The 27,236-nt window shown below is 49.2% G+C and overlaps 1 protein-coding gene across 7 annotated transcripts in view; it reads right to left on the reverse strand.

The window, feature by feature from the left end:
- Positions 1–24,917, reverse strand: part of raph1b (Ras association (RalGDS/AF-6) and pleckstrin homology domains 1b) — a 55,382-nt gene extending 30,465 nt beyond the window's left edge. For all 7 annotated transcript variants that reach the window (XR_008812383.1, XR_008812384.1, XM_056301143.1 and 4 more), the window contains exons 1-2: positions 24,675–24,917; positions 9,492–9,580 (exon numbers count right to left, since the gene is read on the reverse strand). The gene's annotated coding sequence lies outside the window, so the exon portion shown is untranslated. The remainder of the gene's footprint in view (positions 1–9,491; positions 9,581–24,674) is intronic.
- Positions 24,918–27,236: the final 2,319 nt, after the last annotated feature.

Below are 27,236 nucleotides of genomic sequence, written 5' to 3' on the forward strand. Positions count from 1 at the left end.
CAAAAGGTTTTTATTGGGTAGATTTGTTAAGTGTAACCGAGCGTATTCTGCCCGCTGCGGGATTCGATCAGTGGCGTACTGCAACCACGAGGCGACATCGCTAACCGCTCAGCCTTCTACAAGGCTGTGCGATGTGGGCCGTCTCAAGACGAAAGATGACTAAACGTGACGATATCTTTGGTCGTGGCTCCAAAACGGCGGTCCCTACGTCGCACTGTGAGACGGGTTCAAAAAGAGAGAAGATGCACTTCTGACCTCTGATGACTAGTAGTTCTGATTTCCTGCGTAAATGCACTTGTTTTAAGTCGCTTTGGATAAAAGTGTCGGCTAAATGACTGTAATGTAAATGTAATGTAATGTACTGCACCAGAGGCGACATCGCTAACCGCTCGACTAAAGGGGGCCAACCGGCCAGGGAGTCTTTTGTAGTTTACATTAGCTTGAGCGCTGCATATACAACCCCCCCTCCCCCGTGTTTCCCCTTCAGCCGACACAGGTTTTTCTGTTAGTGTGTGCATTGTCGCCAAGTCTGAGCACCGGAGAACGGGAGATACGTCCTACGGCCTGGGGGAGATCTGCCACTATACTGAGTGCACTCCTAGTTTACACGGCAGACACGGTGATCTGGTGCCCGTCATAATGAGCAGGGGGTCTTGCGATGTGTGCGTTTGCGTATGCGAGATGTGCGACCCCTGTGCCAAATCCACACCGTCTCTTTTGCTCTAACAAACAAACCAATGACACCGTCTGTTAGATTCCTCCCTCTTTCTTATCATGTCACCCAATCAGCTGGAGCGAGCCGTGCATCTGGGCCGTGAATGAATCACCTTCGAGTACACGGGTGGGATCGTCATCACAACCCCGGCGGCCTGTTAACACACACCGTAAAGAACGCACATTGACACACCAAGTGTCAAGATGTCACAACGATATCTTGTATCACATTGACGCTGTTTAAAGCCCGGTGCACATCTTTGTATGTGTGTGTCTGTGTGTGTGTGTGGGTAGACGCTGACAAAACGGCGCATAAGTCATGAGTGAATCGAGCCTTTATTGGTCGTCTCGGTTTAATTGCCTCCGAGACATAAAACAGACACCATTTCATTGTGAGTGTGTGTAATTGAGGTTATTTCCATGCTCATGTTTGCAGCAGTGTTGCCAGATATTTGCTCATTTCCTCTCCCATCCCGCCTTTCTTCCACTCCCTAGCTCGACCTTTTCCTCGTCCCACTCTTCCCCTCGAATCTCGCTCCCTTTCTTTCTCGCTCGTCAATTGCCTTCACAAAAAGACTTTATCCAAGCCATCTAGACGGTAAGAGGTATCGTTATTACATCAGGGTGGTAGCCAGGCATACAAAAAGTAATATCACGCGCGCACACACACACACATACACACACACACACATGCGCACACTAAAAAGGAAACTAACAAGCTCGAGCTGGTTGCCAGTAAAAATTTTCTTTGAACAAGGGAGCGGCCGGTCGGCTGCAAGCCCGGGCGGGTGTGGCCGGCCCGACTGTGCGCCTCCATTAACCCATAGTGGTCAGCGATGTCTGGCTTTGGAAATGTGAGAGACACAGTCCTCCTTCTGTGTGTCCTCCTCGGCACGAGAAATGCCAGCCAGCGGGGAGCGTCTGAGCTTTACAGACGCAGACTCCAAACCCACCGGTGGACCAAACTAGGCCCGAACGACACAAGAGGAAACATTAACATCGCAATATTTTTGTTATAAAAAAAGGATATAATTTTACCAGATAGATGCCAGGCCAGAGTCTGGGGAGCCCTTAGGTGGTCCGGGGGGGCGTTCCAGATATTGCAATATAATGATACACAATTTTGTGGTCTAAATTAATGACAATAAGAATATATTACCTGAAATTTCCCACAAAATGAGATGTAAGATGTTTACGGGGGTATTTGAAAGCCGGTCTTGGTTTGGTATTATACTTTCCATTACCAAACAGTTCCGCACCATGGTATTTTTTATATATGTAAGCATGTAAAATGTGTCATGATTGTCATAACAGGATATTTTCCATAACTCCCTTCCTCTGGGACGTGGGTGGAGGTGTTCTGTCAGGCCTGACTACACAGCTGTGCACATCAGACATATTCAGATGTGTGTTTGCAGACTAAGCGCGAACTGGCGGTGTGACTTCATATGTACATTCCCAGTTAAAATGACACATGCATACCGTAATATCGATTTCAAAACGACGCCCGAGACCAAACTAAGGACGGGGAAAATTCAGGCAGGGGAGGTGGTGGTTGAGGGAGCAATGCCCTCCCCCCTACCCCACCATTAACAACTGCTGTATAAGTGCCCTTCAGCAAGACCCTCCACCTCGGTGGGGGGCTGCTGAGCGGCTGGCAGTGCACGGCTGAGGGTGTAGCGGACAGTTACAAGCTGCGGGTGTGTTTGACTTCAAACACAAAGCAGAGCAGCGCTGCTGGAGAGCAGCACACGCTTCCTGAATAAATACAGGCTTAAACGTGGGGGAGGCCTGAGGCACAAGGCGAGTCATGGCTATCTCACCCAAACGAGTGAAACCTGAGGCGCGTTCAAATTGTTCTAGGTAAATGAGTCTTCTTTGAACTTTTTTTTTTTGTGGACCCCCCCCCCCCCCGCCAACTGTACCCGGCCAGTTACCCCACTCTTCCGAGCTGTCCTGGTCTCTGCTCCACCCTGTCTGCTGATCCGGGGGAGGGCTGCAGACTACCATATGCCTCCTCCGATACATGTGGAGTCGCCAGCCGCTTCTTTTCACCTGACAGTGAGGAGTTTCACGCTATTCCCCCCCGGTTCCCCCTCCCCCCTGAACAGGCGCCCCGACCGAACAGAGGAGGCGCTAGTGCAGTGACCAGGACACGTACCCACCTCCGGCTTCCCACTCTCAGACATGGCCAATTGTGTCTGTAGGTACACTCGACCAAGCCGGAGGTAACACAGGGATTCGAACCGGCGATCCCCGTGTTGGTAGGCAACGGAATAGACAACCACGCTATACCTGGACGCCCTTTCTTTGAACTTTTTTTTTTTCATTTCAAAATGTTATTACCTAATGCTTTAGCTGTATGTGATGTATGCGAGTTAGCCTAACCTAACAACCACAGACTAACGTTAATGCTAACGCTAAGGACCGATAACAATGGCCTGCAAAAGAGAGGCTTTCAGAAAAGTATCAATACGTATCTGCATTCACATCAACACATGGAGGAGAGTATGACGGAGAGGGGATTATGGTTGCAGCAAGAGATGGGATGGCTAGCATCATGCTAGCAGGCTAACGAGGGAGGGAATTATGGATTGACACTATAATAGACGAAGAGAGCAGGGCTATTAGGGGGTGAATAAGGGGGAGGAGCCGTCGGCCAAAACTACGGCTCCAGTGTCATTAGTCAAGCACGTCCGACAGCCTGCAAGCAGCTGAGGAACACACACACACACACACACACACAATCATATGGGCCCATAAACAAATGCAAGCTCACTCGAGTGCAGAATGACCCGGTGCACCACTCTGGCACAGGCAATTAGGAGGAACGGGAAGAGAATGAGAGGCATGGGGGAGTGTGGGGGGTTGAAGAAAGATGGGAACAACGTCAGAGATGGAAGAGAGACGGGAGAAGAGCAGGAGAGGAACGAGAGAGAGAGCGAGAGAGACAGAAAAAGAAAGAGAAAGCGAGAGTGCTGTTAGCTGGTGGTGGGTGGAAGGTGCAAGGAAATAACAGCTCTCCCATCAAGAGACAGCCAAAACTCAGCTGGCCTCCCTCTAGTCTAACAAGCATTGCCATGGTAACACACACACACACACACACACACACACACACACACACACACACACACACACACACACACACACACACACACACACACACACACACACACACACACACACACACACACACATTATATCCCCTCTGGAGAGCGTTTGTGGGCCAAGATAACCAAAGGTGCATCGACAGGCTGTGTAGCTGGACCGTCTACCATCACCAGGCTTCTCTTGAAGACCAGACCACATTCTCCGTTAACAAATAACATGCTGAAGCACTGTTTCCACATCCCTGCCCTCGGGGAGGCCATCTGCTCACTCACGCAACAGTCAGTCCATTTACCCAATCCTACTGATTTCGATAATTTCCCAATGCTTCATGTTGTCTTAATGCAAGGCGGGGGGACGGCTCCTCTGTAGCGCAGCAGCCCGCAGAGGAGCCAGGACACGCAAGTCTGATTTACCTCACATTTGTGTTTCTTTCTCTGTGTATTTAGTGGTCTCTCTCTTGCTCGGTTTCTTTCTCTCTCTCTCAAAGATGCTCTCTCACACACAAGCATACACACACACACACAAACAAATGCACAGAAGGAGGATGTGTCAGCTTCTCTTTTTCCCTCCAGGGCAGCGGTCCAAATGTGAAATCAATAGTCTTGTCCCTGGCCTCAGGAGCTCAGGTTGCAAACACACACACACACACAGACGCTCAGGTGGTCTGATGCAGTGGATTCACACACACATACACACACACACACATTTTATATGTATATATACACACATCACACACACATACATATATATATATATACACACACACACACACATATATATATATATATATATATATACATACATACATACATACGTACACACACACACACTGCAGGTCTAGAAAGCAGAGGCTAGTCTAGAATAAACTGGGTCTGGCATTAAAAACATGACCGCTGGATGAAACATGAGGAACAGTTTGTGTGGTGGAGACTAAAACGAGAAACTCTTCACTCTTTCAACTGCATCTTGTGCTTTCAGTCGAACTTCTTAACGGTGCAACGGATTTCCGTCTGACCTCTGGGACAGTTACCGTTGTTACCAGTGCTAACCACATGTAGACAAAACTCTTACTTTGCCGTTACTGCGACCCTGGAGACGTACGTCCGGCGTGTGCATCTTTTTATCGTCTGCATGGTACTGCCAAGGTTCCTCCATTTCATCAAACACATTAAAACAACCTCCACTAATAACCAACAACAGCTTGTCCAAAACCCAGCAGCTCATCTTTTCACTAGAACCACACAGGGCTTCAGTAAGGAGGCGGGAGTTTGATTTGATTGACAGCTAATAACGACCAGACATCTGCAGAAGGCGGCAGACGTCGTTATGCTACTGGCTGGTTTCAGGTTGGTGGGAGACGGTCCCTCGTCTTGCCAGTTTCACCGGACACTTTTATTTAGTGTACGCCTGCAAATGCAAGGTGACATTAGTAAAACATGACTGGGTAAATGAAACTAAATATTCTTGAACAAGAGGGGATCGCTGGTTCGAATCCCTGTGTTACCTCCGACTCGGTCGGGCGTCCCTACAGACACAATTGGCCGTGTCTGCGGGTGGGAAGCCGGATGTGGGTGTGTGTCCTGGTCGCTGCACTAGCGCCTCCTCTGGTCGGTTGGGGCACCTGTTCGGGGGGGGGGCTGGGGGGAATAGCGTGATCCTCCCACGCGCTATGTCCCCCTGGCGAAACTCCTCACTGTCAGGTGAAAAGATGTGGCTGGCGACTCCACATGTATCGGAGGAGGCGTGTGGTAGTCTGCAGCCCCCCCCCCCCGGACCGGCAGAGGGGGTGGAGCAGCGCAGCGACCGGGACAGCTCGGAAGAGTGGGGTAATTGGCCGGGTACAATTGGGGTGGAAAAAAAGGGGGAGGCGGAGAAGCGACAAGAATGGAAATACACTTTCCATTTGATGGTACCTTCAAGGCATCCATCCAACACGGCCCTCACATCTTCCGGCAGCAACCTCTTGTCTGCACCAAGATACCGTCTACTGCTTGTGGCCCCAGCCTTTGGGCTGTTTGCCAGGGGGCCACCGAGCCACTGGATCCCGTGGACACCTTTTTAGCTTCACCCATAACCGAGTTATCCCTTTTACTGTTCATCGACCCAACCCTTATTCTACCTTTACTTGATTTCCTGTTTTAATACGGTCGCCCCTTTGCTTTTATCGCCAGTCTCCTCTCGCTGTCCCCTGCTAAGTGTGTAAAACAACACTGTGTGCAACTGTGCTGCAAAAATAAAGTGTAATTGAATGAACAACTTTTTTTTGCACCAATGGGAACGGCATCTCGGGCACGTCGCAGGTCAATCCTTTGACATTGATAATTCCCGTCTACAATGTTTTCACCTTCCCGGTACAATAAGAATCTGATTTCATCAAAACACGAGGAGAAAATTATTCCCGTTTAAAATGGCCACCAGCTTTTTGGAGAAAATACTCAAAATATGACGTTCTTTATAAAATATGATGCTCTTTATATGACGTGGTAGGGTTTCATACTTGTGATGCATTTCGGTGGCAGAAATCAGCATCGTTTTATTGATTTTAACCGAGCTGCCCTGACCTTTGATACGTGTTTTTGCTCGCTGATGTGCGGGTCTACGGACAGGATGTTGTGTTGCTGTAAACGCCACTGAGGTAGATTTGTCATTTGTGATAATGTGCTACACAAATAAAACTGACTTGACTTGGTCCGAGGACAGAAAATGGTCGCGTGTGCCACCTGTTAGGGAATACACAGCACAGCGGGTGGGTAATTCAAACAACACCTGTCCATGTGGGCCTACTCACCCCCACTCCCTTACACAAACACACACACACACACACACACACACACACACACACACAGGGTGGAAGGGAGAGAAAAGGATGAATAACGAAAGGCAAGAACAACACATTGTATCCACACCTCGTCACCCATGCACAATGCACCTAAGGCAAACAGACAGAAAAACACACACACGTGATACATACTCACTCACACACAAAAACACACACAAACAACAGCTGAGAATTCCCTCTACGTTATACCATTCATTACATTTCCTCATGTCCCTGTTGTAGGGGCTCAGCCTATAACCCCGTGACCCGTACAATTTGTTGCCGATTTGCAGCTGATGAAAACCACCTTGTCAACTATCCAGTTTAAACACACACACACACACACACACACACACACACACACACACACACACACACACACAAAATGTACCAGGCCTATCCCTGCTACATCTAGCATTCCTGTTGCCCCTATCTTGCCATCCTTTCCATTCCAGAATGCATCAGCGCAAACACACACACTCACACACACACACACACACACACTTTTTCCATTACCACAGAATAACTCCTGTCTTAACAGATGTCTTTCGTCATGACCCCCCCACACACACACACACACACACACACACACATTGGGAGGGTGGGCTTGGTCTAACTTCTGGTGTATGGTCCCATGTGAACACATTCCAACACAATCATGACAATTTGCCCAAGGATATAAAACCCAGTCAGCCCCATGCAGGCATCCCTAACATCCAACACTCACAACACGCACAAACCAGAACGGTGCTTCTGCCCCACTCGTGAGCCAGCCTTCAAATCTTCAGCTTGACAGCCGAATAATCAGTCAGTCAACCAGCCAGCCAGCTGACCAACGAGTGAGTCAGTTGGCGAGCTGGTTACCCAGCAGGTGACGACTCAAAACAGTAAACTCGGCTTTAACTCGGCTGTCTCACAATCTGCTCCGCGGCGCCTCCAGGCGGACTTGATTAATTTCACCTTTGATTCTCTGCCTCGACCAACCACCAACCTGTGTCTCTAGATTGGTCACGTGCTGGCGGGGAATGCGGGCACAACATCCTCTATAACGATCTCACTCCCTCCCAGATTCAAACCTTGGGTCATCATCCGCTGGCTCACCACTACAAACCCACTCATGCTGACAGAAATACATCCCGATCGTTCTTCTTAAACCAGGAACACACAAAACCACTTTTCAAGTCCTAACCCACCAGGGCTACACTTGGCATCGCTCAACAACTGACTGGCGGATTACAGTCGGCGGACAAATGCTAGTTACGACTGCAGTCATAGAGGTGCACACACTTGAAGATGAGGTCACACCTGTCCAGACCGCGGTCGTAAAAATCGAATATGTTCGATATCATTGTGATGGAGTCGACTTGCCGAAGGCTCAATCAGGATGCGAGTGAAGCAATTAGAATCTTCTTTTTTGTTTAGAATCCCCCCCCCTTTTCTCCCCAATTGTATCCAATTACCTCACTCTTTCAAGCCATCCCGGTCGCTGTTCCACCCTCCGGTACGTGTGGCATCGCCAGCCACTTCTTTTCACCTGACAGTGAGGAGTTTCACCAGGGGGATGTAGCGTGTGGGAGGATCACGCTATTCCCCCCAGTTCCCCCTCCCCCCCAAACATGCGCTAGTGTAGCGACCAGGACACATACCCACATCCGGCTTCCAACCCACAAGACACGGCCAATTGTGTCTGTAGGGACGCTTCACCAAGCCGGAGGTTACAAGGGGACTTGAACCGGCGATCCCCGTGTTGGTAGGCAACGAAATAGACCGCCATACTACCCGGACGCCGCGTGTCATCTTTTCTTGAACGTAATTTCTTGCACGGTCAATATCACATACGGTGATAGCACTTAGGCGCGAAGACAACTTGACAAAAATCAGTCGCTCATATCACGAATACCGCAGCGTCTGCAATTAAAGGTGCATTCCCATGTGTATCTGGACGGAAACCCAACAATTTCCAAAGTGCGAGGGATGCCTAAATGGTTTATTTTAAACGCTTTTGGACCATACTGTGACCTACTTTAAAAACCCTACATTCATTCCAGTTCCCACATGGAACAAACCTAACTGGGTATAAACAAGGACTGAGGGGGAGGAGGAGGAGGAGGAGGAGGAGGAGGAGGAGGAGAATCTGGCACGTCAAGTCGACACGATTCTGTGAATGCGAGGGATCGCAGTGCACACACACACACACACACACACACACACACACACACCGAAGGGAACATGTCGTTGGAAGTGACGGCAGCCACTGGTTGAGCCTCACATGTTTCCACTTTAGTCGGGATTATCTCCCTCGGAGAGGAAGACGCTCCCCTGACAAGCTCCCCTGACCTCAGCTTCTCTTTCATTTGGCCCTGATTTACAAGCTTTGCTTAAAAGAGGCTACGGGGGGGGGGCAAGTACTCCCTCGTTACACACTACTAGGTACTTTACCATACCTTCTCCCAACGGCAAACACCAAAACCAGCGGTAAAACAACTAAGCACCACACTGTCAACTCGGGAATCTGCTCTCTGGAAAGTGTAGTGCAGTGCTACGATTGATGGTGGCTGGATTTAGGAATGTGCCATTTACATTTAACTCAGGTCTTTAATTAAAATATTAGTTCAACCGCCATGCTGACTGGCGGTCTGCGACAGATTACAGCCGGTATGAAAGAGTCCTGATGATGACGGCGGTATACGAGAAGCTCCCATCAGCTAAATGAAACAAGCGTTTTGCAAACCTCACCGGTCGCAAGATCAGACCTTTGCAGGTTTACCCTTTTCCCCCTACGGTTCATTTTTTTACCCACGCAAAGACGCTCTGGCACAATTTGTCCACTTTGCATAGGCCGTCTTACCTCTGAAGTGGCTGTTTCCTTCTTCCCGTTGAGGTCAAAGGTCAAGTGGAACCGCCACACCCCCCACTCACTGACCGGGCTTTTATCCCCTGTAAGAGAGAGAGAGGGGGGGGGGGGGGAGAGAGGGGACAAAAACGCATCAGATGTGATTTACCCTCTATTTTTCGCAGCTATGATCGTGAAACTCAACCCACGTCTTGGTGGAAGCGTCCAAGGCCATATTAGTCAGTGAAAACCGGAGCGGGGTGCCGGCGGATCGATAGCGCTTGTTCTAGCAGCGCTGCAGGAGAATTCAGAGGTTGGCAGCGTGCAGCCGATGAGAGCAGATAGATTTCAGTGTCAGAAGAATGCAGAGGATTAGCCTCGGAGGGAGCTTGAGTGAGCGACTTAGCTCGGCACCGACAAAATGACACATACACACACTCGCAAGACAGACACTTATCGCGGAAGCTTTAGAAGCAATCAACCGTGGCACCACCCCCCCTCCATTATAAAAAGAACCTCTTAATCGTTATTCACAGATTAACAGCACGCCGCTTAAGCCGCCGAGCGCGTCTTCATTTTTTAACCGAAAAAGCCTTTCAAATACGCACACGCACACACCTTAGAGAGGCTATAATAAACTCCGCCGGCCAATCATTCCCGAGTCATAGATGAAATGTCGAAGCCCTGGCTGATGAATTGGCGGTGAGTCACCGGTTTCCACCGAGCCTCCGCAACGCTGACCAGCGTCAAATATCGCGGCGCATAATCGCCTTGCCCCCAGTCATACTGACTCATAGCAGGCTAATGTGGTGATACCCGAACCAATCAGAGTGCTGAATCATACGCTTGTAATGAAATACAGTTCAGGTGCACCACATGTCTCTCTGACACCAGGATGAGGCGTGCCGAGTCAGTCCGAGTTAGTCCTGTGACTGTCCAGAGACTGTGTGTGTGTGTGTACACACACTCTAGTTAGGCAGCTGATGTTGTGGCTAGCTACTAGCTAGCGGATCCAGCTGGCCTCAGCTGTTTCTGTGTTTTTCAATTCGCCAACAGTTGTTCACACCACACCATGCGCCCCTCACCCTGACAGGAGGAGGGCTGTGTGTGTGTGTGTGTGTGTGTGTGTTTTCACAGCAAATAGCCCTCCTGTCACAGGGTACGCCAAGTCAGTGAGTTTGTGTGCATATCCACACACACATTAGTGTGTGCGTGTCAGAGAAAGTACTTCACTTGTACGAGACTTGCTCCTCTCAGCTTACAAGTCTCTCTCTGTTTGTGTGTGTGTGTCTCTCTCTCTCTCTCTCTCTCTCTCTGTGTCTCTCTCTCTCTGTCTCCCTCTCTCGCGCTCATTTGCAGACAGTCAACGTGTGATCTCATTCAGTCAACACAAGGCCATCGAACAGGTGTGGCTGTGACACATGGATATGCGCAGCTGCATAGACACAGTCGCCACAGTCACAACAGAGCAGAGAGCAGCGAGCAGCTGCTCCCCTCGGCGAACACCACCCATAAACCCACCCACCCACACACGCTTACATACATAGACACACACACACACCATAAAGGAACCAGCTAGTCTAGGCCACAGGGCACTACAGAAAATTAAGGCCAACAAAATACATGAAAAATATGCCTAAATGGTTGTAATTTTACTGTACATTTATAATTCAGGGTCTGTCTTGTTATCTCGTGTTTGTGCACACTCCCTTGGCCGACTTCACAGATTGTAATTCTGTTTTTAACAGCTCAACCACAGTGCAGTATTTTGCCCTAAGGGGGCAACGTGCAACAGTTCAGTTTTCTCGTTGCGTAAAATGACTGGCACATTTGTCAGCAGGAACTGCTGAATAGCATATAACCGCCCAGATTTCGGCATTTAAAAACACGGGCGCAAGGCCAACTCTGTATTTTTGTTGTCTGCTCGCACCCAACAGTCCTCGGCGAACTACGAGGGTAGCAAACCGATACCTACTGAAGGCATTTGGGAATGCCATTGCTTGCTTGGGAAGGGTCGATGCCCATTTTAAACGTTATTCACATTGACGAATGACGGAGGTCAGCGTTCGAATAAAGATTACACCACCAAGTCATCGATACTCATTGGCATTAGGCTGAGGCATTTTGGGGTGTGTTGCATATGCAGGGAGCTCTCAAAGCAGGAGGCAACAGACTGAGGCGTAGGGATGAAAATCAATCCTTAAACTCTCCCGTTACAGAAACAGTGAGGCGGACGACAATTTTGACGATACGAGACGGCCAAAAGTTGACCTTGCGTTTCGGTGCCTTTTAGTCGGCCGCAGTAAAACTTGTTTGTGTTGCCTCGGTTGCAGCCCCGCCTGAAAAAAATAACCAAAACAGACCAGAGTAAGACACTAGCTCCTGTGTAATCCATTCTCCTTGGATACAGGTGTGTCCTTGTCCACCCACACTTCCTCCATTAACCACAATCCTGCGCTCCAGCTCATTTCCTGTCCGGGAAGGAAGTGGGAAGGAGGGAGGGTGCTGAGCCAGCAGGGGTGATGGCGATGATGTCACAGGAAAAGAAAGACGTGATTGTTGCAAAGGCAAGAGGAGAGAAACACACACACACACACACACAAGCTAGGCTGCAAAACATTCATTAACAATGGACGTACTGTACAGTGTGTAAGTATGTCTGTGGGTCAACATCACACACCAAAGCCGTGACTTCATCTAATGATCAAACTGATATTTATGTGTGTGTGTGTGGGGGGGGGCACAAGCACCCTGGTTCCTCGACAATACTTCCACAGATAGATGCTGGCATGACGATGGGATAAAACTAGCCATATAGACCGACGCCATATTTCATACTTAATCTCACGTCACAGTTTTCCACACATACAAATTTAGGAGAAGCGGACTGTCACAGACACAAGACTGATGCTGGATCAGATCACTCACAGCCGAGGGTGACATACATCATATCGGCACGGAGGATACATGCACATGGCATTCCGGGGCTAGCTGGAATGTCGCCCAGTTGTACAGCATTGATATCCTACAGATTGTTTCGAGGACTACAGTTATTGCCTGTACACCCCGCCCAACAAACGCAATGCTTGCATCAGAAAAATAGAAGCACCATGACGAGTGAGAAAAGCCAGGCTAGACTGCGAGATCAACCATCTTAAAAATGTGCATTCCACTCAATTATATACTGGAGACAAGATACCATCCAGGGAAACAGGTGACGGATTGTTTACGCTGCTAAACACGCTGGGGAAGACGGACAACCAGTGTGATAATCTTCATGTGACACCTGCTTGCACAAAACAAATGGATCCTCTCAGTCATTTTATGAATGAGCTGCAAGACAGTGGCTGGATCGCTGCTGGTTTATTGATCAGGACCACTAAACAGGGGCCGAACGGCGGCGCAGTGGTTAGTGCGGTCGCCTAACAGCAAGAAGATCCTAGGTTTAAGCCAGGGGGTAGTCCAACCATTTTGGGGGGGGGGGTCGTCCCGGGTCATCCTCTGTGTGGAGTTTGCATGTTCTCCCTGTGTCTGCGTGGGTTTCCTCCAGTTGCTCCAGTTTCCTCCCACAGTCCAAAGACATGTAGGTCAGGTGAATCAGCCGTACTAAATTGTCCCTAGGTGTGACTGTGTGTGTGTCGGCCCTGTAATGGTCTCACTGCCTGTCCAGGGTGTCTCTCCACCTGCCGCCCAATGACTGCTGGGATAGGCTCCAGCATCCCCGCGACCCAGAGAGCAGGATAAGCGGTTTGGACAATGGATGGATGGATGGCTCACCGAACAGAATCTTAATCTGGTCTGAGAAACAACGTAAGGCCTTAGCAGTGACTCTACCCTCCATTGTGAAGTGGAGAGGTACCCTGACTGATGGGCTGGACCCGAAGCCAAACCTCTTGGCTGCATGAGCGCTTCAGCAGTTTGACCTGAACCTGCTATGACCAAATTTGCAATGTAAAACTTGAGCATGTAAGGCACTGAGTCACTGGCGGATGAACCCATTTGCAGGAGGAAAGTCTGTAGCAATGACCTGAAACTAAGGACAGAGGTGTAGGGCTGAAGGATAATGAAAAAAAATCAACATTGCGATTTTTGCTTTCTGCAATATGTTTTGCAATGCTAAAAAGTAAAAAGGAGTTCCATAATTTTACCAGATTTATGCAGCTTTTAACTCTCAAAGCTTTTTTTCATTTGCAAAGAATTCCTCACACACAGTGATTCAGCTGTTTTTAGGGGGGGAAATAGGGCAGTTGTCCAAGAGAAAGTCATTAAATGAAACTAAATTATATTATTTGCCAGATGTGCTAGAATATTTTTCTTCAGGAGCAGTCAGTAAAAGCAGAACTATCTGGATTTCACTTTCTATCACGCAAAAAGAGTTTTAGCCCAACATGACTAATGGGCCCTATGAATGACCCTGACATTGCATCCTTTACAACATATCTTTTGCATAATGTAGGCAGCATGGTGCTGCAGCGGTCGCCTCACAGCAAGAAGGTCCTGGGTTCGAGCCCCGGGGTAGCCCAACCTTGGGGGTCATCCCGGGTCGTCCTCCGTGTGGAGGTTGCATGTTCTCCCTGTGTCTGCGTGGGTTTCCCCCGGGTGCTCTGGTTTCCTCCCACAGTCCAAAAACATGTAGGTCAGGTGAATCAGACTTACTAAATTGTCCCTAGGTGTGAATGTGTCTGCCCTCAGATGGCCTGGCGGCCTGTCCAGAGTGTTTCCCCGCTTGCCGCCCAGTGACTGCTGGGATAGGCTCCAGCATCCCGCGACCCTGATCGGGATGAGCTGCTTGGAAAATGGATGGATGGCTATATAATGTAAATTCTGAGACGATATATTGGTCAGCCTTACAGAGGTGTATGAAAACACGGCCAGCTGAGAATCAAATGTGCTGAGGTCCTTTTTAGTTCACTCTCTGCACCTCATAACAGCTAGAATTATACATAACACACACACACACACACACACACAGCAACTGTACAGGTAATCTTCACTCAACATAAGCCTTATCCAGTAGTGGAGACCCCATTTAACTGAATCTGGACCATCCACCCCTGGCACCTTCAGCCTTCCCTGTTCACACTCAGCAAGGTCTGGTTGTGATTACAAAGAGCTGATCCTCGCTCCTCAGTGGGATTCTCCACGGTCCATGCCGTGAGCGCTCTACTCTGGAAAAGAAAAAAGAAAAAAAAACACACACATGGTGGAAATTATGGAATAACGCTTTGTCAGGAATGTTCCCACGATGGCCGGTGGGATCTGCTGCAAGTCCCATTGGCTGACTGGCTGGCTCGTGGTGGGGGTTTATGGGTAATATATAGTTTCCGTGCACACGAACATACACGCAACAGGGATGCATGACAAGACCGCTACTGCGCTGTTACATGTTTGGACCTGATGAACTTCTTGTTCAAAAAAAATCAAAAAGGTTGAGGCTTCAGATTTAAAGGGCGCTGCTTTCATTTACCAGGGGAAAATCACTTGGTGCAACCGATGAACTATTTAGCAGTAGTGTCACATGCTCACAGCTCATCAGCTTAAGAGAGAACTCTGACATCTCTCTCGCACTTTTGCCTCGATAATCTCGCGACTGGGATCAGCCACAGCGGTGTGTGTGTGTGTGTGTGTATACTTTTGTGTGTGTCTGCAGTTCGGGGGGTGGCGGTCAAGCAGGCTGACCACGGGTATGCCGGTGAACCCTAATGCCCTTTAGGCAGCCGGGGCCCGCCACACTCGGCGGCCGGTCTCGCCTCGCTCCGGGGATGGAGCCGAGTTGCATGTGTGGCACGTGGGCCGCAGAATAATCAGGACTCACTAGAGAGTGAAGATCAGTGGAGCAGGGGGAGATTAGCAAGCTACTCAGCCACCAGCTCAGCCCGGCCCAGTACGGCCCGCACACTCAGTCAATGGGGGCCTTGGCTGGCTCACAGAACTGCCAGGGTATTAGTCAATGAGATCTGGCAAGAGAGAGAGCGAGAGAGTGACAAACACACACACACAAACACACACACACACAAACACACACGGCTATTTTGTGAAATTATGCCCGCAGGTTTGAACGCCCGTAGAGGGATTCCCTCACAAAAAACAAAAAAAAAAGTGCCAATCTACTTCCACCTCGGCAGGCATGATTGAGCTTTGCGCAGAGCTCCCGCACACCCGTTTCCACTCTCAGATCCGTTATCTTTGCAGGTCACTTTGTTAACTTGCTGAAACTATACACTACTTTACTGTCCTCAATGAACCCCTTGTTTTTTTTTTGTTTTGAGTGGTGCAGCCAGCCAACATCACCCTGAGCAGTGAGTCTGGAGAGCTGTTCCGAAAGCTGTTCTGTGACTCCCAATACACTGACGGAGCACATTAAGATGGAGGAGAATGAGCTCAGCGTTTCCAACCCCCCCCCCCACCCCCACCCACTTTCAGATGACATCAGCTGCTCGACAGCACCTTCTAAATTGTTCCCAGAAACCTTGTCCTCAGCTCTCTTCTTCCCACTATTTCTCCACCTCGCTTCGTTCCTCGCCTCCTCTCGCGCCCGTCTCCTCGCCAGTGCTCCTTGCTGGGGCACGAGTTGAGTCAGCCGCTTGCGTCTTAACAGCGTAGCGGTGTGCGGTGACCCTTCGGCGGCTCTACAACAAACGGAGGCTGCGTTCCAGGTCATCTTGTTCTGTTCGCCACACGCTTAAGTACCTCCTGGAAAGCGCCACTTCATTCCAACAGATGCGATTTGGGGTAAATTTCACGGTACGGGTGAGCGCATAGTCAGAAGAGCTACACTGCATATTTAATGGCAGTGTAATTTTTTTTTTTTTTGGTGAAATGCCGCTTCCACGCATGAGCCGAGGGGATAAACCGAAACACGTTTTGAAACGGGATGAGCCTACTGGCGAAGCGAGGATGCGAAACGGGCCGTTTGCAACGAGAGGGCTCAGCTTCCACGCGAAAAGAATAATAACCGATGAAATTTCACATGAGTCGGTTTAATGTTTAAGTGTGCCGTGAAAGTACTGCCCCCCCTTGGGCTTTGTTTTACACAAGCACCCGGAAGGAACCGTACTTGTGCAGAAGACAAAAAACTTCTCTCTGAAACACCGCCTGACATAATTTCAAGTGTTCGGGGAAACTTGGGGCGCGCTTGCCTGAAGTGAACCAGAAAAAAAAATGGTGTAATGCCGCTCCTTCTGGAGCTTCATTTCAAGAGCATGACAACTTAAATGCAGTCCACACTCGAGTCTGGAATCCATTTTCTGCAGCCGGCCAGAGGCTTGTTGGTTTCCGATGACTCAGACAACACACACACATACGCTATAACGGTCGTCACCGCGCGCACAAACACGACACCCCCAACATAACACATCACCAACCTCCCCGAAGACGAAAACTGTAATCACTGTAAACGCTTCTTCTAATCTTACACCGTCCCTGATGCAATCTTGTGAGGCCGCAAAAGCTAGCGCGTTCCAGATGGCGTGTTCGCGGGATGAACACAGAATCCTCACTGGATTTGAGAGGAATGTAACCCGGGGGTCAACGGGGAGACAACAACGGGACAAACATAAACCGGACGGGGGGGGGGGTCATCTAAACATACGAGGGGGCAGGCGTTTCACAGTGTGGTGGTGAGCGGAAACTGCATCGCTGGACGTTCCCTTCCTCTCTCATTTACTGGTGATGACCGATTGTCAGAGGAGGAAAGGGCTGCACAAATGCAAACAAACTCTCCAGACCCTCGACTTTATACGTGTTGCGTGCGTGCTGCAGTGAGAACCAGATGAACTCTGATCACAGAGAGAGAGAGAGAGGAGAGAGAGGAGAGAGAGAGAGTGAAACAAAGAGGGGAAGTGAGGGATGGAGAGGGAGAGAAAGAAATGAGGGATGGAGAGGGAAGTGAGGGATGGAGAGAGAGAGGGGGAAGGAGAAGGAGAAGGAAGTGAAGGATGAATGGAGAGAGAGAGAGAGAGAGAGAGAGAGGGAAGTGGGGGGAGAAAAGAGGGAAGAGAGAGGGATGAGACAGAAGGAAGGAGAGAGCGAGAGAGAGAGAGATGGTCCGATGCGGATGTCTATACCAACCGGACATCCATGTGTCTGGGAATTGGACCTTACTGATGACATCATAGGGGTCATGTGGGGTCAAATGTCGATGACACAGGGGGGGTGGGGGGGGGCGGATGGGGTCATAGACCAAAGACAACCATTGCAATTGGGAACAGTGCCATATAAAGACCTCACTTCTACCCTTGAGAGATACATGCAAGAGGCAAGGCCAGTCAGGGGAAAGAAAAACACGCTCATCTTCACCTGCCTGGAAAAGGAGGACACCATCTGTGAACAACATGTTAAAGCCCATACCTCACTTTTTGGCAGAACATAAGTGATGGCATGTCGACCTCTACATTGTTAATATCAAATTTGCTCATTTACACCCACACAATTCTCAACTGTCAACAGATTGTGTGGTTAGCATTGATAAATATGGGATAATATCAATATATATATATATACACTACCGTTCAAAAGTTTGGGATCACCCAAACAATTTCGTGTTTTCCATGAAAAGTCACACTTATTCACCACCATATGTTGTGAAATGAATAGAAAATAGAGTCAAGACATTGACAAGGTTAGAAATAATGATTTTTATTTGAAATAAGATTTTTTTTACATCAAACTTTGCTTTCGTTAAAGAATCCTCCATTTGCAGCAATTACAGCATTGCAGACCTTTGGCATTCTAGCTGTTAATTTGTTGAGGTAATCTGGAGAAATTGCACCCCACGCTTCCAGAAGCAGCTCCCACAAGTTGGATTGGTTGGATGGGCACTTCTTTGAGCAGATTGAGTTTCTGGAGCATCACATTTGTGGGGTCAATTAAACGCTCAAAATGGCCAGAAAAAGAGAACTTTCATCTGAAACTCGACAGTCTATTCTTGTTCTTAGAAATGAAGGCTATTCCATGCGAGAAATTGCTAAGAAATTGAAGATTTCCTACACCGGTGTGTACTACTCCCTTCAGAGGACAGCACAAACAGGCTCTAACAGGTACTATTTAATGAAGATGCCAGTTGGGGACCTGTGAGGCGTCTGTTTCTCAAACTAGAGACTCTAATGTACTTATCTTCTTGCTCAGTTGTGCAACGCGGCCTCCCACTTCTTGTTCTACTCTGGTTAGAGCCTGTTTGTGCTGTCCTCTGAAGGGAGTAGTACACACCGGTGTAGGAAATCTTCAATTTCTTAGCAATTTCTCGCATGGAATAGCCTTCATTTCTAAGAACAAGAATAGACTGTGGAGTTTCAGATGAAAGTTCTCTTTTTCTGGCCATTTTGAGCGTTTAATTGACCCCACAAATGTGATGCTCCAGAAACTCAATCTGCTCAAAGAAGTGCCCATCCAACCAATCCAACTTGTGGGAGCTGCTTCTGGAAGCGTGGGGTGCAATTTCTCCAGATTACCTCAACAAATTAACAGCTAGAATGCCAAAGGTCTGCAATGCTGTAATTGCTGCAAATGGAGGATTCTTTGACGAAAGCAAAGTTTGATGTAAAAAAAATCTTATTTCAAATACAAATCATTATTTCTAACCTTGTCAATGTCTTGACTCTATTTTCTATTCATTTCACAACATATGGTGGTGAATAAGTGTGACTTTTCATGGAAAACACAAAATTGTTTGGGTGATCCCAAACTTTTGAACGGTAGTGTATATATATATATATATATATATATATGAGAGAGACTGGTAGCCTCACTAGAATAAAAATGTCAACATGTGGGCTTCAGGATTTTCTTGTGGAATAAATCGCTTTCTAACTCATTCTCTGTACAGCTCATACATCACTTCCTGTCAATAATGGATATTTTCCATACTGCTGTTGACTATACAGTACACTATAGCAGACTAAGAGCATATAGTGCTCTTGCTGGCCCTTAGAAGCCCTCCATCTAGCCTTGAGCATTCTGTGTACTCCTTACGTCAAAGCTCAGTTATACACGAGTCAACGATACGAGGCGATGAGGCGGTCTGTCTCCCGGACAGCCGCCTCAATCAATCAACCAGCTCCATCATTGTCACGGTGCAGCTTAAACAGGGCTTTGCTTTGTGGCTCACATGAGAAAGTGGGGTTGCGAAGGCGGCACTGCATCATAAATAACCTCCTCATCCCCACCCTCTGCATTCCCCTCGCCGATATCCGATACGGCCGGTGGAATTGCAGCCTGGAATTCCCATTAGGGTGAGATTCCCTTTCTTCAGCTTCGGATGCTAAGATCACTTTCATCCCATTTATCCAAGAGTGGGTCTGTGTGTGTGTGTTGTGAGAGGGGACATGCAAAACCCAAATAAAATTTTTAAAAAAAGAAAGAGGGGGGGGTCAAGTTTCAGTGAGAAATTGTAGTCAAACAAATACCACTATCCCACGAATTCTGGGGATTTCGTAAATGTGTAACGAACGCAGCTCATTCCGGAAAAAAAAATGCTCACAAGTTACACAGATCCAAAGGTTACAGCAGTGCGTTCGCAACGGACCCCCCGAGTTTTTCCTGGGTCATCATTTCCTGTCACATGGTCTGTTATGTCAACACTTGACTGGCAGCCCTACAGCAGTGCACGGTGCAAGACCATCCGCACTGCAGCAACTCTGTGTGTGTGTGTGTGTGTGTGTGTGTGTGTGTGTGTGTTGTGTGTGGCGGCTTATATTCCACACCAACAGTGAGAATCAGCCACCTGCCATTGCCAGAATCCCAGCGATTGAAAGCTACCTAAGCTGCTTAGAACTACACAATGAAGACAGGTAGCAACAATGGGCAAATAAATGCAAGTGCCCAAATATGACGCACAAAACCACACCGCGAAGAGACGAAGCGTTACAGAAGATGAGAGATAAAATATGAAAATAAGTCAGGCGAGGATGGCGTTTGGAGATAAACAAAGGTACGTTAACAGATATGCTGAGATAAGAGCCGCCAAAGAGAGGAAGAATTGGGTGCTGATCACGTTGCACAGTTGGGACAGGATCGTACCGACAACACCGAAGATAAGGCCGCCACTCCCGCTAGGACCGACCTGCGCTAAAAACGTCCCAGCTGCTTCAGCAGAACGCGCCCAATGCTGCGTTGAGAACAAGCCAGCCGCACAGACCCATTTGTAGGTCAACGCTCCACTTTTTTTTTTTTTATCTTCGTTGGTCTACAGATAGGGACGTGCACGCGGCCGCGCTACACCGCCACAGTGTGCCAGCTAAACCAGGACCCAGATGCATCGCCCTCGAAAAAGGAGAGCAGGGTGGCCTCCTTCTGCCTGCTCAAATAAAACTGTACCGCCAGATGGAAGAGATGGCCTCCTCTGCACATACACACCGGTCCGAGAGTAGCCGACAGCACGACACACCTCCACATCAGCACCGGCTTTCAGCTTCCGACCTTTTTCGTGTTTGTGTGCACGGGTGTGTGTGTGTACGATGGCGGTAGTGGCGGGAGTTGTTCTGCACAACGCAGACATTTAGCCTTTTCACCATCAAAATGACAGAAATCAGTCGTCACGATATCATTTGACCTTATTTTGAGTCTTAAACAATTGATTTCCTGCGATGGAGGAGACCGATATGAGGCCTGCACCGGAAAGGGCGAACGTACTCTCCGCACCCATAGAGAGAGGGGTTTTGCAGGCAAGCCGACTCGCCATTTGTCTTTGTTTCCAAATGGCAGTGGCAGCTGCCACCAAAGGTCAGAAAAATGTTACCAGAACAAAGCCCTATAGAGGGAGAAAGACGACCGCATGCCCGTCACAGAGGAGGGAATCACACCCAGGTGAAATGACAAACTCACTCATTCTCACCCGCTCGCTCACGCACCCCCCCCGCACACACCCATGGCGTGGCATCTGGGCTGGCGGTAAGACGTGGGCTCAAAATCGGGCGCTGTGCCCAAATGCCATTTCCAGCTCCCCATCCTCCTGTCCCTGTCGCTAAGCCCGAGGTAGCAGCCATCATCACCGGGCGGCCCGATTGGGTTACATCCTCCCCTCCGGCTCCCCACCATGCTGTGTTAAGGCGCTGTGTTTGAAGTGCCCCCCCTCCCACCCACACACACACACACCGCGACCCCTGCGGGTGTAACAGAACCTGGGTAAACCTACACCGTCTCCGCCCCCCGGATCTTCTGTGTGAGGGGGAGGTCTCGTAGCCTGGAGGGCGGGGTGGGGTCACATGTGAGCCTTGCAACTCATGCCACAGAAGGCTGACAGGCAGACGAACAGACACTAAGACACACGCACATCTCTCTCTCTCTCTCTCTCACACACAGGAAGCGTCCAAATCTTCCCGCTACGCGTCAAGCAGACGTCTCCCGGGGAAACACTCCCGCAGCCCAGAATTTCTTCTTTTGACAACTGTTTTTCTCATCTAATCAGCTGCATTCCTGGCAAATAAAGCACACATGAAAAGGATGAAAGGGAAGGGGAATTTGGGGATGACAGCAAAGGTTGTTTTTTCCCCCTCCCTTCCCCCCCCCCCTTCTCCTGGCAAAACGATACGGATCAGTTGAACGAGAGAGAGAGCCGTGTATCTGGTTATGTAGTTTGTTTGTCTGTCGTTGTTGTTTCTTGCACGAACGCACGTCCTTTTTGCTGCAGCCCCGGGACACGCTGGCCCGCGATCGTGAAATCCACTACATGTGCCCTAAAACGGGGCTGTTGAAATGACACGCCAGCCCGTCAGACATTCTACCACAGTTAGTGGAAACTTAACCCATTAGTGGGGCTTTTATGACACAGCATGCCTCATCCGTGAACTCTGACTGAATTTCGTGTGCGCCTTTGAGAAGCAAAGTAGTCTCCCATCAGTTGTACGTCAGATACAGTCCTTTCAGCCCAGTGTGGTTGGCGCTCATGTCCACTTTTTTTCCGCATTTATATACTCTACCACTTTGTAAACATGTTTGGTCGTCTTTGCCCGAACGGCACCAAGATGAATTCTTGCAGGTTTGTTTGTACTATTTACTCACTAGCCAGCCAAGTGTCATCCGCTTCCAGACATGACACCGATCTATTTTAGGTCCTTAAACGCCGTCGCCGTAGCCATTACAACAATGACCCCATTCACACCACTCGAAAATGTGGCTGGTTTTGGAATCCGGCCACAGACCAAATTTAGAAGCAACGCCACATTTTACATCGGCAAGTCGATAATTAGGTTCTCATGAAACCCACTCGGCTTTTACAACCCCACACGGCGACATGGGAAACGGCACTACGGAAACAATGTCCAGAGGAAACAAAAACAATATGTCATTAGGGTTTCGCCAGATGTGGCCGGGACATCCCTCCTTTTCAGTTTTCCACCTTTTCCGGTTTTTCTGTCTCGACAATTAACAAAAAAAAAAAAAATCTTACTCTCAACCCCAGCTAAGTTCCCCTTGCAAAAAACATGAAACAAGCGCTGGGCGTCTTGCCTGAAGGGGTCCGACCAGAAAGCTGGAGGGTATTTTCACCCCCCATTACATGCACCGTAAGCGAATGAGTGACAGCGTTGCCGCTCTGTCTCCATGCCCAGAATGGAGAGCTTCTAGGGGCTTTGGGGATGCAAATGAAGTTTGCCTCAAGGATACAGACGGTCTATTATGAAGTCAATGGGGAGAAGAAAGGCCCGGCCAAGTGGCTCTTGGTGTCTTTTTTGGGAACTTATTTGCAAATTGTATATCTTGACTGTCACAACGGTGCCGATCTCTGAATGTAGCGCCAGTTTTTTTACTCTTTATCACTGCATTTAGATGGGAGGGGGAAAAAATCCATATCTGGTCTTTGCGGTACATACATGCAACACAGCATGTTTCCAGGCTGAAAAGCTGGGTCCACATGGCAGCCAGACATTGGCACTTCCGTGTTGCCCCTCTGCAAATGACCATTAACCCCCCCCCCCGGTTGGCTGAGGGACCATCAGCCTTACAGTGTGAATGTCCTGCATCTGAAGCTCAAGCTCCTATTTCGATTTAGTGGCATGTGGTGTTTTCTGACAACGCCGTGCGCATCTGCACCAGCAAAGCTGCAGCGGAGGGTCTGATGGAGTACGCGTCACGGCCAGGCCGCTTCCCGTTCAGCAGCATCAACGCAACGTGTCTGAATCTGGTCATACTACACAACACAGGAACGGACGCCGTCTTACAACACCACCGGACAGGACTTTGCCATTTCGTGACGCCGGTTGTGTGCGCGTGTGTGAGTGCGGTGGGGGTGGACGGGGGGGGGGGTGCAGAAAAGTGGCAGTGGCCGGTTGGTCAAATTGGCCGCAATTATCCACTCTGCGCCGACGTCATCCAACAATGGCAACTCAAACACGGTCGACGATGGGCACGGTATATGTGAGGCTTGCCCGGGAACAATAACTTGATCGCGGCTTATTTCAAACGGGATTCGTGGCGAGGTGGTGGTGGTGGTGGTTGGGGGGGGGGAACCCCCAATTCTCTCCACAATACATTGTTAACGTGACAAAAACCCATCGGCCGTTACCAGCAGCTGACATAGCCTCCTCCCTCTGCTAAGGGTGGGGACTAAATAGCTGATGATGTTGAAGAAGAAAGGGAGGCTGAAGATATTTAACACCCCCCCTCTCCTCTCTCTCTCTCACCGAGACCTCCATCTGTCACGAATGACACACAACCAGAAGGCTGTAATTAGCAAATATGTCATTAAGAGAAAGACGACGTTGGGACGCGGCTCTCCAGAAACCCGCTGCTCTTTTCCCGGTCGACCCCTGCGCCGCGCACACCCTCCCCAAGAAAAGGAGTGTTCAATGGCCGCATAGAGGGAGAGACAAAACCCCATTCACCGGCGGCTTCCCTCCCAGACCCACAGCCCCGCTTTCCGGGCGAAACAAGCCGCTTGAAACAGCAGCGATTCACACACAAAGCACAACGTGGACTCACAAAAGACAAACGATAAATACACTTGTGTTTGCCCCCCCATCCACCCACCCACCCACGCCTTAGCCAGGTCAACATCACCCCTTCTCCGCCCCCCCCACCTCCTTTCTTTCAACGACACATCTTCTAAAGATGGACCACCGCTACACAACACGCAAGCTTAAGCGGTTCCCAGACCTTAAAGAGTTGCTGCTGCTGGGGGGGGGGGGTCCCAACATGGTCATTTCGGAGAACAGCGTGAAGACATCAGTGTCACGGCTTACTGACAATAGTCAAAATCCAACTCACGGTCAAACGGGATTCACAACGAGGCTCCCTCCTCTCTCTCTCTCTCTGCGTTTTCCGAACGGAGAAGCAACTACGGGCCTCTGGCGGGGAAAGCCCTCAGCGAGGTAAAGGTTGAAACAGTCTCCAACAGTCGGTCCGCCGTCCTCATGTTTTCAGTGGGCACATGGGTCGTCCCGTCTCGCTCCCATTCTTCCCTCCTCGGTCGGTGTGCCGAGCGGCGCGGCGCGCTGCGCGTCCCCGTCATTTCCTGTCCAGCCCCGGACTCAGCCTCGATTTCAACCGACCGCCTCGGCGAGGCAAGCGCGAGAAACCCGCGCGGTGGGGGCTTGTGACGCCAAATGTCGCACCCCTAAAAAAAAAAGGAGACCGTATCCCGTCTGGTCCTTGGCTCCGCGGGAACGCGCAGCGAATCCCTTGTCTTTTACAGTTGCACTTCTCGCGGGGGAAATGAAAAATGGCAACACGTAATTCGTTTGATAGATTTTTATTTATTTTTTTACCCATTCTACTTTCATCTATTAGCTCTTCAATTATGATTTCTGTCTGTTCCGATTCGATCAATTTTATTTTGAGTCACATCATTCTATGCTGTGATTCATTTTTATCTTCTTAGCTACTGTAAAGTTTTAATTTTCCAGTTTCTACTTTATCTATTTTGTCTGCATTATTTCGTCATTGTGCACTTTCGCTTAACGTAAAGCGCGTTGCGCTGCCTCGATGCAGGGAACGTGCTATATAAGTAACGTCTGGTTGATTGACTCCTGGGTTAAAGTCGGCATTTCTGGAGAATTCATACGACAGCGTCATTCTGTTTGTGGAAAACAACACATTTCAACACGAAGCTCTAGCTTATTCTCCTGCATGCTGTTTAACCGATAACCTTAAGTCGCATTTAACACAAAATGACAGTGAGGTGCCGTCAACTGTACATTAAAACGTTTTGCACAGGATGCTGCCATCGCAAAGCGCAGCAACTGCAAACCAATCTGCTGGCTGACCGCTTTCCTCCGTGCACACGGTTGCAAAACAGCAACAGGCAGAATCGGGGAAAGGCAGTTTGCGCCATCTAGTGGAAAGAAAAACCGCTGCAGAGTCAGAGTCTGTAGCGCGTATCGCTTGGGTTCTCGTTTCAAATGAGTGACAAAAATTTCCAAAATTGCATCCAATATCTAAAAAAGTTTTTTTTACATTATTTGCCCCTCAAATAAATGCAGAATTGGGGTTTTGTAATCATCTTCTCCGTTTTCTAAATTTTATTTCATAGTTTGACAAATGAAGAAAAAAAATGCGGTATTGCTATCCCAGTTAAAAAGTTAAAACTGGAGACAGCTTCCGGTATGCCCCCCCCCCCCATTCACTCTCCGTGGATCTGCTCAGTGGCGTTCCCAAGCCAAGAACGGAGCTTGGACAGGTGTCGCCACACCATCCGGTCTTGCGCAGTAGATGCATGTCCAGTGCACGTCACAGCAACGACGACGGACACGTATCGATGACGATGGGAGGAAGGTGTGAGGTGTGATTCTGGTTTGGATTCTCCCCCATGGACCAGTCCAGCTTCACTGCCCCCCCCCCCCCCGAACGTGTGTAAAACTGAACTGGATTAACGGGACTGACGGGGGCCGCAGCACATAAGCGTCATACGTCCTTATTCACTGGCAAGGGATATTCAGTGAACCCTTATGGCAAATGTTACTCTCAGACGCACATTAGTTGAATAAAAGAACATAGATATTTACATGCAGAAGATTTATATTTGAAGTTGAGAAGCTTCTGACTGCAAGCCGCGGGACCGGGGAGTTGGAAGTGTGGATAAACGTCTGCCATCGTGACACCGGTCAGTCGAAACATGAAAACCACTGACACGTAAATGAATAACATGGATTACCTCGTTGCAGTGGCACCTGTCAAGGGGTGGGATATATTAGGCAGCAAGTGAACAGTCAGTCCTTGAAGTTAATGTGTTGGAAACGGGAAAAATGGGCAAGCAGAAGGATGTGAGTGACTTTGACAAGGGCTGAATTGTGCTGGCTGGATGACTGGGTCAGAGCATCTCCCAAACGGCAGGTCTTGTGGGGTGTTCTCTGGTATGCAGTGGTCAGTACCTACCAAAAGTGGTCCAAGGAAGGACAACCGGTGAACCGGTGAATGGGTCATGGGCGCCCAAGGCTCATCGATGCGTGTGGGGAGTGAAGGCTAGCCCGTCTGGTCTGATCCCACAGAAGAGCTACTGTAGCTCAAACTGCTGAAAAAGTTGATGCTGGCTATGACAGACAGGTGTCAGAACATACAGTGCATCATAGCACTGTGTATGGGGCTGCGTAGCCGCAGAGCGGTCAGAGTGTCCATGATGACCCCTGTCCACGCCGAAAGCACAAGAGCGTCAGAACTGGACCATGGAGCAGTAGATGAAGGTGGCCTGGTCTGATGAATCACGTTTTCTTTTACATCATGTGGATGGCGGTGTGTGTGTGTGTGTGTGTGTGTGCGCGTCATTTACCTGAGGAAGAGATGGCACCAGGATGCATTATGGGAAGAAGGCACGCTGGCGGAGGCAGCGTGATG

Source organism: Lampris incognitus, chromosome 21 (assembly GCF_029633865.1).
Source record: "Lampris incognitus isolate fLamInc1 chromosome 21, fLamInc1.hap2, whole genome shotgun sequence".
NCBI lineage: Eukaryota > Metazoa > Chordata > Actinopteri > Lampriformes > Lampridae > Lampris > Lampris incognitus.